Genomic DNA, 14,928 nt, shown 5'->3' with positions numbered 1-14,928 from the left:
TTCAGGATACTTTGATGAATAAAAAGTATAAAAGAACAGCATTTATTTAAACAAGAAGTCTTCTGTGAAAGTGTTCTTTAAACTTGAATGTAAGAGTATATTGGGCACTTTTTAATATATAGTATATTTAACTTTTATGACTAATTATATTTAGTTTAATATGATTCATGTACACATCAAATTATCATATATTATTATAATTATCAAAATAAATTGAATTATAAATAAATATTGTAGTATTATATTATTGAATGTATGTACCTTTTTTAATTTTAGACCTGTCAGGATGGTTTTTGTGGGGAACACAAAACATGGGGTAAAAAGCAAGGGGTACATGCGTCACTCACCTGTGTCATGCTCCGGCTACTTTGTGTATGGTGTGGGAGTGGCATATGTTAGTTGTCAAAACGCAGCTAAACCTCGAACCTCCACAGAATCACCCGTTAAAAGAAAAAAGCCGATCAGAGGAGACTCTGCTGGAAAAAGGAGAGTGCGACAGAGCTCGTAATAAAACAAGAACCAACATTGACTTGGCTTTTCAGAAATGGCGAGAACTAAGGGATTTGAAATGCTGTAAAAGCGACGCAGAGATGACGTTTTTTTTACTCGACAGGTGAGTCAGGTATATTACTGAACAGATACATTTCCATATGTAGCTCTCTATCAGAGTTTATTGTGAAGCGTTACATTGTGAAGGCTCATTTCATTATGGCTTTTGCAGCGCTGTGCTGGAATTTATTTTCAAGGAAGTACTGTGTCTTTTAATGGGTATAGCGAACGTCTTCAGCTAGTCAGCTTGAGATCCTTCTCCTTTTGAGATCTAATCTGGTTATATCTCTTAAGGCCCTATCATACCTAACGCGTTTTTTGCAGTGAGAGGCGCCTTTTTTCAATTGTTTTCCTATGGCAGTGAGCGTTCTGCGCGCTGTTTATGCGCCCCAGGTGCCTCGCGTTTAACCGCCTGCTGTGCCTCGCGTTTTTACAGTTGAAAAAAAAGCAACTTAGAGAGGAAAAAGCGGCCGACGTCATCGCGTTTAAAAAATTTTTTTTAGAGCACTCGTGATTAGACTGACAGGACAGCTGACTCGGTGGTTGCTTAGCAACATAAAAAAAAGACGCAGCGCATTGCCAGTTCAGTGTGATTGGGGCCAATTGGCAGTGCTGTGTGCCTCGTGTTTTCGAACCTGAAAAACGCGTTAGGTGTGATCGGGGCCTAGTAGTGAATATTTTATGAGCAGTAGGATAACCATATTCATCCGCACAGTCACTCAAGCAATGTTCTTCCGCAAAATGCCAAAAGTTATGTAAGTTTCAGTTCAAACTAAAAATCTTTAGTTATCATTCTTGTCCAGTGAGAAGGACAGTCTCTTGACCACGGCCGTGGGCGGAGTGTGCTGTAAAAGCCCTCCCTCTGGCTGAATGAGTGACATTAAGATCACATTGTGGTTCATAATGTAATTTATACATTTCATCAACTAATGCAGTGCAAATCCATTTTCCCTTCCCAATCCTGAAGGGCCACATACATTAACTTGATGGCGAGGCAGAGTCAGAGGGTCCGACTAATGAGGCTAAATGTAATTAGAAGTCGTCTTTCCCCTTAACCCTCCTCGACAAACACCGCAGCTCCGGGCTCTCCACCGCACTAAACTCCAATAGAGGACTAACGTGAAATGAAACTTTAACAGCGGTGTAATAAGACTCACCGATAGGGTTTTATATGCATTGACCCCAAAAACTATTTAGAATAGTTCATTAATTATTTTAAATGATTAATTCTAAATCATTTTACTCACTGTCATGTCATTCCAAGCCTCTGTAACTTTATTCTGTGGAACAAAAATATATATTTTTTATTGATGTGTACAGGTTGTTTTTCCCCTTATACTATTACATTGATTGAGAATTGAACCGTTGAAGCTTAAAGTTTGCAAAAGGAACAAATATTACTGAATATTCCTGACTGTCCTTGGTGCTTTCATGAGAGAACTAGTGATGAGTCTAAATCTTTCAATGAATTGGGTTTATCTGAACAAAACTGGTCTGAGTGATTCATACATCAATAAAACTGATTCAGCTCGCTCAAATTTAACTTAGTGGCTACATCCGAAAATACAGTTCCCTACGATACAGTAGATGAAAAACAGTATGTGACAAAAGAAGTATGTCCAAATTCACAGTACTCATAAAAGCAGCAAAAAGTACCTGGATGACCTACAGTTCTTCTTCCGGCGAGATTCTGAAGTGTGCATATGATGGACACTTTGCAATCCCATGAGGCCACGGGAGAGGATTTGTGAGTGACAGGGAAGTCACATGATAATGACAACATAGCAAATATAGTACTTTCATTAACACCTTAATTCATTTGACACACATTCATTCTATACAGAACATACTTTTTTAGCGGCTGCAAAGTAATTACTTGATAAAAATTTGTACCTAAAAGAGAGTATGTGTTTTTAGACGCAGCCACTGACTCAATGATCTAATCATAGCGGTTAACAGACAACATCATGTCAGTTGATGACTTCAGACTATATGCACTAAATTATTCCGGCTACTGATTCTTTTCTGGTGCTTTTGCATAATTTTGTCATAATTTTGTCTTTCACAGAAGAAAGTCATACAGGTTTAGTGCAACATGGCTATGTATATAAATGTGTGTGTGTGTGTGTGTATACTGTAGCATAAGAAGTGTTACTTTAACGTCAGTGTAAACCACTGGGTTTGGGGTTTCAGGTAGGCCTACATTAGGTTTATTTAACAACAGAAACTGAATAATCACATGTAAAAATAAAACACTGCTTAGTTTTCACTGTATGAATTAAATATATATACTGATTATTTTTAAAGCTACAAAAGTTATTCAGCCAAGAGCAGTAAGTGATTTTCTCTGTCTTTTGTTCAAGACCCCAGTTATTGCAAGCCGTTGCGATATGCATATCGCTATATATACATTTGCGATATTTTGATAATTTCAATATATTGTGCAGCCCTATATATATATATATATATATATATATATATATATATATATATATATATATATATATATATTACATTTAGCAAAAAATGTCTGACTGAGAACTGACTTCAAATGAAACCAGTTGAAAAAAAGCTTGCGCAATATTTGTTTTTGATGCTATGACCTTCGCACATTTCTGAGTGTGACTTAGGCCTAAGTGTCCAAATACTTTTTGGGGTCAGTGTAAGTTCTAAGCATTCTGGCAGTAAAACAGTCCCACCACAGCTGTTTCTCAATGGCAATATGTTCCTGAGTCTCTCTGCAGAGCGAATTTTTAAGGCTCATTGGGAACATGTTGTACAGAAGCCGCCAACCATCAGGAGGGAGACTGACTGCAGCTTGGCTCTGGGGGTACAGACGCTGAACATTAGCCTCAGCTGGAGCCAAATTCTTAATTTAGACTTTTTCATATTTAATTTTTGCCAGTTTTTTTAGCGCCATGTGCTCTGTTGGACCCTTATCTTTCAGTTTAATAAATCACTTTGCAGTGCATTCTGGGAAGGACGAGTGAAGATACAGAGCTGGAGATCTTTAAATAATTGTTTACGGTTTGCGTAATGATTTGAGGCATAAAGTACTCATGTTTATTTATGGTAGATGTGGTACAGTAGAAAATACTTTTTTTTTTTTTTACACAGTGGGCAATTCATGCAAAATGAAAGTACTTGTGGGCGAATACTAATGCATGATTAATCACCTAATATGAATATATAATTGAACTGATTAAATAATCTTATCACATTAAACAGGCATGGAGTTCCTTCAACCACTCGCATATCCAGGCGAATCCAGCAGAAGGGTGTTTGTAATTACTGTTTGAAGGAGAAAGACGAGGATGGGGCGGTCTTTATCAGAACACACACTGGTGCCTCAGGTGACTTTTGATTCCCAAATTCTTTGTTTGATCTCGCAAGGAGGCAACACGCCAGTTCCAATTACTCATTTCCCCCATTTCCAAAAACAGCAACTGTATCGCAACGTCTTCCTGTGGCATCTATCGTGAAATTGATGTTTATTCTTAAAATACATGGTATTTAAGATGGCCTCTGACTTCTTCTAACGTCTCATGAGGCAAAATATACTGCATTGTTTGTCGCCTGCATGCAACCTTAATTTCTCAGTTCTATTCATCACACTGAGGAATTTATGTGGCCCGACAAATGCAATACCTCCACACAGATTGCCGTCTTGTTCTATTCCCCGTGTGATGCCCCTGAAATCAAGGCGTCCACTTTGCTAAACTTTTATGTGAAGTTTCTGATCTTTTTCACACAGCAGTATTTGTCCTACTTAACAATGCACTATAATAGCAGCATCTGAGAAATAGGAAAAATATACAAAAGAAGCCAGCGAGAAGCCTGATTTTCAGTTGTTTCCTCAGAGGCAGAGAGAGTTTTTAATATTTATATATATATTGGAATGTTGGAAACAGTAGTTGTGCTGCTTAATATTTTTGTATAACCTGTGATATTATCAGTATATATTCAGTATTCTTTGATGAATAAAAAGTTAAAAAAAGAACAGCATTTATTCAAAATAGAAATCTTTTGTAACAATATACACTACAGTTCAAAAGTTTGGGGTCAGTATTTTTATTTTTTTATTTTATGAAAGATATTAATACTTTCATTCAACAAGGATGTGTTAAATTGATAAAAAGTGCAGTAAAGATTTATATTGTTAGAAACGATTTCTATTTTGAATAAATGCTGTTCTTTTTAACTTTTTATTCATCAATGAATCCTGAAAAAAGTATCGCAGTTTTCCAAAAAATATTAAGCAGCACAACTGTTTCCAATATTGATAATAACTGTAACACGGAGTCAGAGACATTCGAATCCATCTGCAAGGCTTTATTAAGAATCGTCAACAGGCAGGAATAATCACCAGAAAACAGGAACAACGTAGGAAATCCGGGACACAGTTCAATAGACAGGCAATGGTCGCAATGGCAGGTAGCAAGACTCGTCAACGGGGTACACAGTCCAGAGTCATACACAGAAAATCCAACACGGAGATAAACGCTCAGAATTACGACCATAGGGAACGATAAGACTTTGCAATGAACAAGAGACAGTCCGCGCCTATAAAGGCAATAACTAATGGGATGATGAGCCACAGCTGGGACGGAAAAGTACTGGGTCCGTGTGAGAAAAGAGTCCGGGCGGAACTAATATTCGGGTGATGGTTCCCGCTGTGTTCGGTCGGAAAGGGCCACAGAGGCGCTATTAGTGACAATAACTGAGTATCAAATCAACATTAGAATGATTTCTGAAGGATCATGTGACACTGAAGACTGGAGTAATGATGCTGAAAATTCAGTTTTGATCACAGGAATAAATTACACTTTAAAATATATTCGCATAGAAAACAGCTATTTCAAATTGTACAAATATTTCAAAATTTTTCTGATTTGACTGTATTTGTATTTTAATATTTTGTATAAATATTACATAAATGCAATAAATATTGTTTAAACATTTCTTTCTTACAAGCTTAAACTATACAGGTGAAACTCGAAGTGAATATCGTGCAAAAGTTCAAGTATTTCAGTTATTCAAATTAAAAGGTGAAACTAATATTTTTAGTATACAACTATATATATATATATATATATATATATATATATATATATATATATATGCATGATTATACTTTTCAGAGGGCCGACATTTCTGTATTTAAAATCCTTTTTTTTTTTACTGATTTCATGTAATATTCAAATTTTGAATATTGAGATTTTGAATTTGGGGTTTTCATAAGCTGTAAGCCATAATCATCAAAATTATAACTTTTGCATGATATAATTTTTTTGGGAGTTTCACCTGTATATTAATGCTTATATGCATTAATACTCAATACATTAAGGATAAAAATGTAGAAGTGGATTTTACCATAACAAAAATAAAAAAAACCTGTCCTCTCTCCCCACTCATTTTAGTCTGTTTTTGCTCTTCTCTCTTTTCCTCCATCATTCTGCACTCTCTCAGTGGGCGTTATGGTGGATGGTGTCGGCATACAGCTGTCAGAGGTAAGAATGCTCCGCTGGAGGTGACAGTCTGTGCTAGTCATACTGTGCAGGCCGAGCTTCAGACACACACACACACACTCAAGTCCCTCAGCCAACACACTCCACTCCTCCTCACGCCTTTCTCGCATATCCTTTCATTGCCGTGAACCGTGAACGAGCTTCATTCGGAAAAAGCAATGCAATATTCAGGATAATTAAAATTAAAGATAATATCTCATCTTTCTTTTTTCTTCTTCTTTGTTTCCGTCCTCTGGGTATCAGATTGCAAGTTATTTCCTCTCATTTTCTAAGATATTGAAGAAGATATTCCAGATTTTTTTTGTAGCCTATCATGCTGAATTAGAGATGCAATCTTGGGTGGTGTAAAAAAACATACGAGCGGTAAATCTGATTATCTGTTCTGAAAAGCTTTATACTTTGCCTCATACTCTCATTCCACTGAAATCTTATCAGTCCGGACATTTTGAAACAATTGAAAGTAGCTCAGGGCTAAATGTGAATATAACAATGTCACGTTATGGTTCCGCCTACTACATGTTTCTTGGTGTTTTTATTGGCTTCTTTTATTGCGAAGCACCTTAAATGTGCGCTCTTAAATGACACATTTAAATGGCTTGTGTTAATCTATACTGGTTTTTAGAGTTAACATGAAACAGCATTTTACTCATGTAATATGATGCATTTCAGAGATGCTAGATATTCAATGAGAAAACTTGATTTTATCCTGGATCATGAATTGCAATTTAATAATTTAGTTTTTTTGGTGCAACTTTACTTTACTTGGTCCACTTTACATTTGCACTAAAGCCCAGCAAACCATGTAATGTAATGTAATGAAATATATTGCAGTCTTGAATAAATAATTGTGAACCGACATTTATTCAATTGTGACAGGCCTATTGATTCCTAAGAATCAGGGGCTGTTTACATGACACCGTTTTTAACTAAAAACGTAAAACTTTTTATGCGTTTTGGCCGTTCATTTACATGACAACAGCGTTTTGGGGGCCTGGTAACAATAAAGCTGCGTTTACACTGCCTACAACTGTATCGCTGCATGTCGCCAATGAGGTCGCTAGTGGGCGTTCCCACTACTGGTTGTATAAGAATGTTTGTGAATTAAATTCCCAGATGTTACTCTATGTTGTAGACAGTGAATCAGTTTTCTTGTCGCTACAAACAAACATTTCAATCAGTACATAAAATGCTTGTTGCCACCGCGGCTATTTCAGGCTCGGAGTCAGCATGGCGAGAACCACCGAATTTACACACGCTAAAATTAACTTCTCCATTTTGCCGCTGACACTTTTTCAACAGGATATAGTGGCGGATCATGTGCGCTCCACTGACTTCACTCCTATTGGTTGACGCTCCCGAAAATCACTCTTCATTTGCATGAAGTTAAACATAACTCAACTTTGACGCTTTGCGTTCGCTCGCAAAACGCTTTGCGTTTCCCCGAGAAACTTTGCATTCGCTAGCAAAACTTTTTGCGTTCCCTCGATAACCTTTGCGTTCGCTAGCAAAATTGTTTGCGTTCCCCCGAGAAACTTTGCATTCGCTAGCAAAACTTTTTGCATTCCCCCGAGAAACTTTGCATTCGCTCGCAAAACTTTTTGTGTTCCCCCGAGAAACTTTGCATTCACTAGCAAAACTTTTTGCGTTCCCCCGAGAAACTTTGCGTTTGCTCGCAAAACTTTTTGCGTTCCCCAGAAAAACTTTGCGTTTTCTCGCAAAACTTTTTGTGTTCCCCCGAGACACTTTGCATACGCTAGCAAAACTTTTTGTGTTTCCCAGAAAAACTTTGCGTTTTCTCGCAAAACTTTTTGTGTTCCCCCGAGACACTTTGCATACGCTAGCAAAACTTTTTGCGTTTCCCAGAGAAACTTTGTGTTTTCTCGCAAAACTTTTTGCGTTCCCCCGAGAAACTTTGCATTCGCTAGCAAAACTTTTTGCGTTTCCCAGAGAAACTTTGCGTTTTCTCGCAAAACTTTTTGCGTTCCCCCGAGAAACGTTGCATTCGCTAGCAAAACTTTTTGCGTTCCCCTGAGAAACTTTGCGTTCGCTCGCAAAACTTTTTGCGTTCCCCCGAGAAACGTTGCATTCGCTAGCAAAACTTTTTGCGTTCCCCTGAGAAACTTTGCGTTCGCTCGCAAAACTTTTTGCGTTCCCCCGAGAAACTTTGCGTTCGCTCGCAAAACTTTTTGTGTTCCCCCGAGAAACGTTGTATTCGCTAGCAAAACTTTTTGCATTCCCTCGATAACCTTTGCGTCCGCTCGCAAAACGTTTTGTGTTCCCCCGTTCGTTTAGATCTTAGATTTCTCTAATTTCTTGGCAGAATGCAAAAGCTTTTGGAACACAAAGTTTCTCGGTCAATGCAAAACATTTGCTAGAGAGCATAGCATTGACAAAAATGTACGTCATCTCATATTTTTTTCCACACCAATGTTTCTTTAGTGGATCCATTAGTTTTAAACCACATATAAATGTAGCTTGAAACAACCTGGTAGAAATGAGATTTCATGTGAACTTTTTTTTTTTTTTTTTGCTGTTCACATTTGCTAAATATGATCGGATTTCAGTCGGATATGCACAGAAATCGGATTTGGACTGACAGTCTGAACAAGTTCCCATAGTTGTCATCAGCTGGAAATGAAAATCATTTCAGCGTGGAGAATGATTTATTTTTTTCTTGAATATAACATGCACCGATGAATCAGGCACAGTATGTCCAGAAGCGTGAAGTAAATGGGGATTTTAAATTAATGATGACTTTATTTGAAATATATCCCTAAAAAGAGAGAAGTATAAAATCTCTTGCAGACCGAGTTGTGTGCTCATTAAAATGGAGGTGAAGAGAGGGCGGTCTTTGTTTGTTTTGTTTTTCTTACTAGGATGAGCATTTGGTCCTTCGAGGCCAGCGCCATCCTGGGGAGTCTGGGCTTTCAGAGCGGAACCCTGTTAGCGAGGAAGAGCAGAACCCCTTTAGCTCTCCTAAAGTGCCGGTTTCAAAAACAGGGCCAGCTAATCATCCGTGAACTCAGAGGAGGGTCCTTGTGGAGGATCTGGAGGAGCTTGAGAGAAGCTATGAATATATTCACAGCAATAAAATAAAAATAATTTAGAAATCAGTACTTTTTTTAACTTGTTTATATCTGAACTTCATTTAGTGAACAGGTTAAAATAAGATACATTCACTTTAAACTGTGTAAGAAAATATATCTTGGATTTTAATGTCTTGAAGTTTTTTTTGTAACAAATCTTCATTTAATTAGATTTTTGCCTAAAACAAACAAAAGATGCTAATGGAGCAAAAAAAAAAGCAAAACAAATGTTTACTACTTGAAAAAAATATGCATTGCATTAACCCTGCTTGCATTTTAATGCATTGTATTTTTAGGGCTTGCATTTTTATGGGCTGAAATTCAACATGGTTGTATATTTAAGCTGCTAATATTTCAATCCAAAACATTTCACACACGTTTTATAACATTTTCGACAAGTAGTCTCTTATGATGAAGTCTTACCAAGGATGCATTTATTTGATCAAAAAATACAGTAAAAGCAGTAATATTGTGAAATATTATTACAATAAAAAACAAAACTGTTTTATATTTTCATATATTTAAAAATGTAATTTATTCCTGTGATGGCAAGCTGAATTTTTTGTATCATTACTCCAGTCTTCAGTGCCACATGATCCTTCAGAAATCATTCTAATATGATAATTTGATGCTCAAGAAACACTTCATATGATTATCATCAGTGTTGAAAACAGTTCTTCTGTCATCTTATTATATTGCTCAAGTCTTCTGTAAAGATGTTTATATATTTTTTCCTGGAAAACAAGACAAAAATATTGATTTCAAAAAAGATTTTTTTTTGCAGCTTGTAGACCAATTTATGTTGTTGAATTTGTGTTTATCTGTCTTGGTTTGCAATGGATAGTATTATTCATCCTTAACAAGTGAGAAAATGGTGTTAAAAGTGGCCTGGTCATTTGAAAAATCGTACTAGATTGGACTGTATGTGGACTGAGCGGTCAATAACAGACCCCACAGCTCTGCAGCTGACCACTTCCTTTAAACTCTCTGTAAGTGTGTGTGATGTGGAGGGATGCTGACATCACTAAATACACGCCTGCTGAGAGGAACTTAATCTCCCTAGACAGCTCCTGCTAACACACACACACATCCTGAGAGAGAGAGGGAGAGCTTGTCGTCTTAGATTATTTGTGTCTTTATGCCATATGTGTAAACTAAAGTGATGGCGAATCTGTTAAATCTGCTATATAGTTATAAACGGTTATATTTAACAGTTAAATCTGCTCTGTCCCAAATTTGTTTTCATTTATTTAACCTTCCTCTCTCTCATTTATTTAAACCCTCTCTCTCTCATCCTTACCCCATTCAAACTCGCACAAAAATGCTTTTCTATCATGGGGACTTTCCATTATCTTATATTGTTTTTATTCTGAGCTAATGATGTTTTCTATCTAACTAAACTCCTGAAAATAAAGGTTCGGAAAGGGGGTTTTCACAGTGACGCCACAGAAGAGCCATTTTTTGGTTCCTCAAAGAACCTTTCAGTGAACCGCTCATAATAGAAAGATTTTTTTCTTAATGGTAAGAACATTTGAATGATATAAAGAACCGTTTTGTTCATCCAAAAATCATTTACTCACCCTCAAGCAATCCTAGATGTATATGACTTAATTCTCTCAGCCAAACACAATCGGAGTTATATTTAAAGGGTAACTAAACCCCTGGTCAGAGCCTGACTCCACCCACTGGCAATATTTGAAAAATGCTAGAAAAGTGGGCAGACACCAGCGGAGATAGAGGGGACGAACCGTGAGCGGGGGGGGGGGGGCGTGCACCTGAGACCTGCTGTCAGATTCTCTAAAATGGAGAGTGACTCACAGGGTCGCAAGACGACGTAAAGTACATGCATCTGATGAGCTTTATCGAGTTGATGTCAATAGCGCACGCTCTCTGTAGGCATATTCATATTTTGCCGCTATGTGAAAAAATCTAGCAAAATGCGCCGACGCGTTTGTCGACCCCAGAGGATTAACTTAGCCTAACCATTAAAATATATATGATCACTCACATCAAGACGCCGCTGTGGTGGTGGAGTCCATGCAGGAGGAGCAGCGTTTGGCACTGTGTCGCTTTTCAGCGCGAGCTGTGTGGAGAAGTCCATTTCCACCTCTATTGCGTTTCAAAAGCAATTCCGCGTAAAATGCAGGTTTCACACTCACGGTCTTCCAGGCCAAGTGCATGCAAACACTGGCGCCTAATTTACAAGTCTGCTGGAAAGCTATGCAGTCCAACAGTGATGTTGCAACCAGCAACACTACACCTACGTATCCGCCTGACCTGTGATAAATCTACGCTAGCTCATCATACCAAGGGCGTGGTGAGCTCATACCAGGGGCGTGGTGAGCTGGAACCTGCTTACGTCACATAGTACCGCTTACGTCACGTAGTACCGCTAACATCCAATAGGAAAATTCAACTGCAGTAGCCACCGTTCAACCTGAAGAGGGCAGCACTCAGACGTTTTTACACCATATATTGTAGAATTAAAACACTTTATACCCAAATGTCAAAAAAGTTACTCGAATCAATGAACAGCACTAATAAAGCCCCATTCTTACTGATCATTTACTAAAAAAAGTTGGTTTAGGGTTTAGTTACCCTTTAAAAATATCCTGGCTCTTCCAAGCTTTATAATGGTAGTGAATGGTAAATTAGATTTTGAAGCCCAAAAAATGTCCATCCATCCATCCATCCATCCATCCATCCATCCATCCATCCATCCATCCATCCATCCATCCATCCATCCATCCATCCATCCATCCATCCATCCATCCATCCATCCATCCATCCATCCATCCATCCATCCATCCATCCATCCATCCATCCATCCATCCATCCATCCATCCATCCATCCATCCATCAAGTAATCCATATGGCTACAGGAGGTTAATAAAGGCCTTCTGCTGTGTGTTTTTGTAAGAAAAATATCCATATTTATAACTTTATAAACTATAATAACTGGCTTCTGGTAATGGCCGTATGGTGAATCTAGTTCCAGCGAAAGAGTGACCTCTGACCTGACGCATGACGTAGGATGTATGAGTAGCGTAAGCTTAGGTGAGAGTAGACTCCTCTTGCGGTTCAAACAAATAGGGCAACAAACTCAAGCTCATCCAACATTTCTCTTTAAAAATTCTTGTTTTGGACTTCTAATTCGTGACCGGTGTCTTGTTTTGGTCTACCCTCTGTGCTTCCGCATTCGTCAATACGTTATGCGTCGGGTCAGAGGTCACTCTTCGGCCAGAGCTAGTCTTGCGTACGGCTGTTACTTGAAGCCAGTGATTCTAGCTTATAAAGTTATAAATAAGGATATTTTCTTACAAAAATGCATCGCTCTGCTTCAGAAGGCCTTTATCAATCCCCTGGAGTCGTATGGATTACTTTTATGATGGATGGATGCGTTTTTTTGGGCTTAAAAATCTAAGTTACCATTCACTCCCATTATAATGCTGGATTGCAGGATTGTGTTGTGCTGAAAGAAGAAAGTCATTTACACCTAAGATGGCTTGAGAATGGGATAATTTTTATTTTTGGGTAAATTAACCCTTTAAAGGTGCAGTAAGTGATTTCTGAGAAATGCTGTTGAAAGTGGATCAGACAGAACGCCTCAACACACTTGTAGCCAATCAGCTGGAGGGGGTGTGTCCACTCATGATAGGGGAGGAGAGAGAGAGATTTGAAGAAAGATTGTTGAAAGAGAGATGGCTGAGAGACATTACAAAAGAGAAAAGGCCAGAGGAATTTCTCTGGGAAAAGAAGGGTTAAGATCAAGCAACAGCTTTAGGGCTGTTAATAGTAGAAAAGCTTTCCAGTGCTGGAGAGACCTAAGCGGGAAGGCCTAAAAATGGATGTCCAGGTTTCTGCACCATACTTGAGTAATATTGGTTTTCACAGAACCAAGATATGCTGTTGTTGTAATGATAGCTACAGTAACAGGACAGTTTTGAGTGTCGTCGTGTGTCTTGAGCTGGTGTGCTGTTGTTCATTTTTTGATTAAATGTTAATTTACAGCAATTCATTATAAACAAAATAAGGCAATTAAAAAATTCAGCGCAAATACTGATACTTATGATTAATTCAATGAACTATACTGCATATTATGTCGTTAATTTGCTTAAAAAAAAAAAATTGATTGGCAGCCCTAATTATTTCATCTTAAATTAAGCTGTTTTCCTCAAAATGTAAGTAATTTGAGATTTTGCTAGCTTTGCAGGGATATTTGGATACAGTGACAAAACCCGACCCACACACTCAACCCATTTATTTTCGTCCATTAGTAAAATAAAATGGCACACATCAAGCACTTAGATACTGCTCTACTGGGCAGTATCAACAGAGGGTCGAGGGACCTGATGAGCACATATCACAGTTGACCTTTCACAAAGTAATAGCCTTATTGTCACATTCATCTTCTCTCTCTCTCTCTCTCTCTCTCTCTCTCTCTCTCTCTCTCTCTCTCTCTCTCTCTCTCTCTCTCTCCTCTCTCTCTCTTTTAATTCCATTCTCTGTCCACACATTTTCCTTTTTCCTGTGCGAGACCAGACCCACAGCTCCATCCGTAGGCTTGAGAAATTGGCTTGGAGACAGGCTTGAGACTGTCACTTCTCCACATCAGGAGCTGTGGAATAATGAAAAATCCACACCAATCCTGGAGCCAGTCAGGCAGAACGCCACTGACCTTAAGCCCTAGGAAAAGAAAAGATCCAGTCTGCCTCCCTCTGGGAGTTGGCTCGCATTCCTATCTGATCCGCGGTCAGAATTGCAGAAGGTCTCGTAATAGTTTAAGGCTTCGGATAATTACGGCTGGTCCCAGAACAGCATGTAAACGAAGCGGTATGAGTGAGCTGAGTTGGGATGTTTCTTCAGCCACGTCTGACAGGAAGAAATGGGCGACATCGGTAATTAGGGGCACTATATTGTGTGCAGCGTTGTTGGTGACTCACATTTCTTATGTGACAGGTTGGGAACACACTCAGATTACAGGGCAGAACAACGCGTCAACACACAATTTTCTTGTACCGTGAATACCCGTGGTAATTTGATGGATGATGGAATTCAGACAGCGAATCGCTTTAAATATGTATTTCTCTCTCCATCCTCGATGGGTATGAGACGGTCGCCCACTGAATCTGACTACGTGGGCATTGTGGTCAGGGAACAGAAGTCAAATTTTGGAGTTGTGCTTTTTCACTCTAGGTTTTCATCACTTTGATTCTACAAAAACTCTCATGTGCAAGTTTTGTTTGTGTTGTTTGATTACTGCATGTAGGATGTTGTTTGCCCATGAGCAGACTGTGTGGGTGTATACATGACACCTTGTTCCATGAATAGGGTACAAATTGTTGTCCTGTTACGTGTTTTAAAAAGCATTAGATTAACAAATCCCATGGTTTTGTTGCGTGAACTATTGGATGTTAGATTATCTGTTATCTACTATGATCTGACATAAAACATATAACTACTATTTAACATTAAAATAATTTGCCATGTAGATGGTTTTGAAACAAATCAATTATTTGTATTTGCCCTTAAAATTGTGCTTCTCAACTGTGTCTAACAATTAGTCACATTGAATTGATATTTAATTCACTCTAGTGATATAGTTAAGTTTGTATATAGCTTTAAACTAACATATCCTTACTGGGTTAATTTTGACAAATTTGCAACCCTGTTACTCGTAAATACATCTTTAATTTTGATGCTTGTTCTGATGAAATTACAAAAAAATTACAAAAGTTTGAGGTTTGTGTGTGAAGAATGGATGT

The sequence above is a fragment of the Leuciscus leuciscus genome, assembly GCF_965113295.1.
Source record: "Leuciscus leuciscus genome assembly, chromosome: 25".
NCBI lineage: Eukaryota > Metazoa > Chordata > Actinopteri > Cypriniformes > Leuciscidae > Leuciscus > Leuciscus leuciscus.
This window is presented reverse-complemented; position numbering follows the sequence as displayed.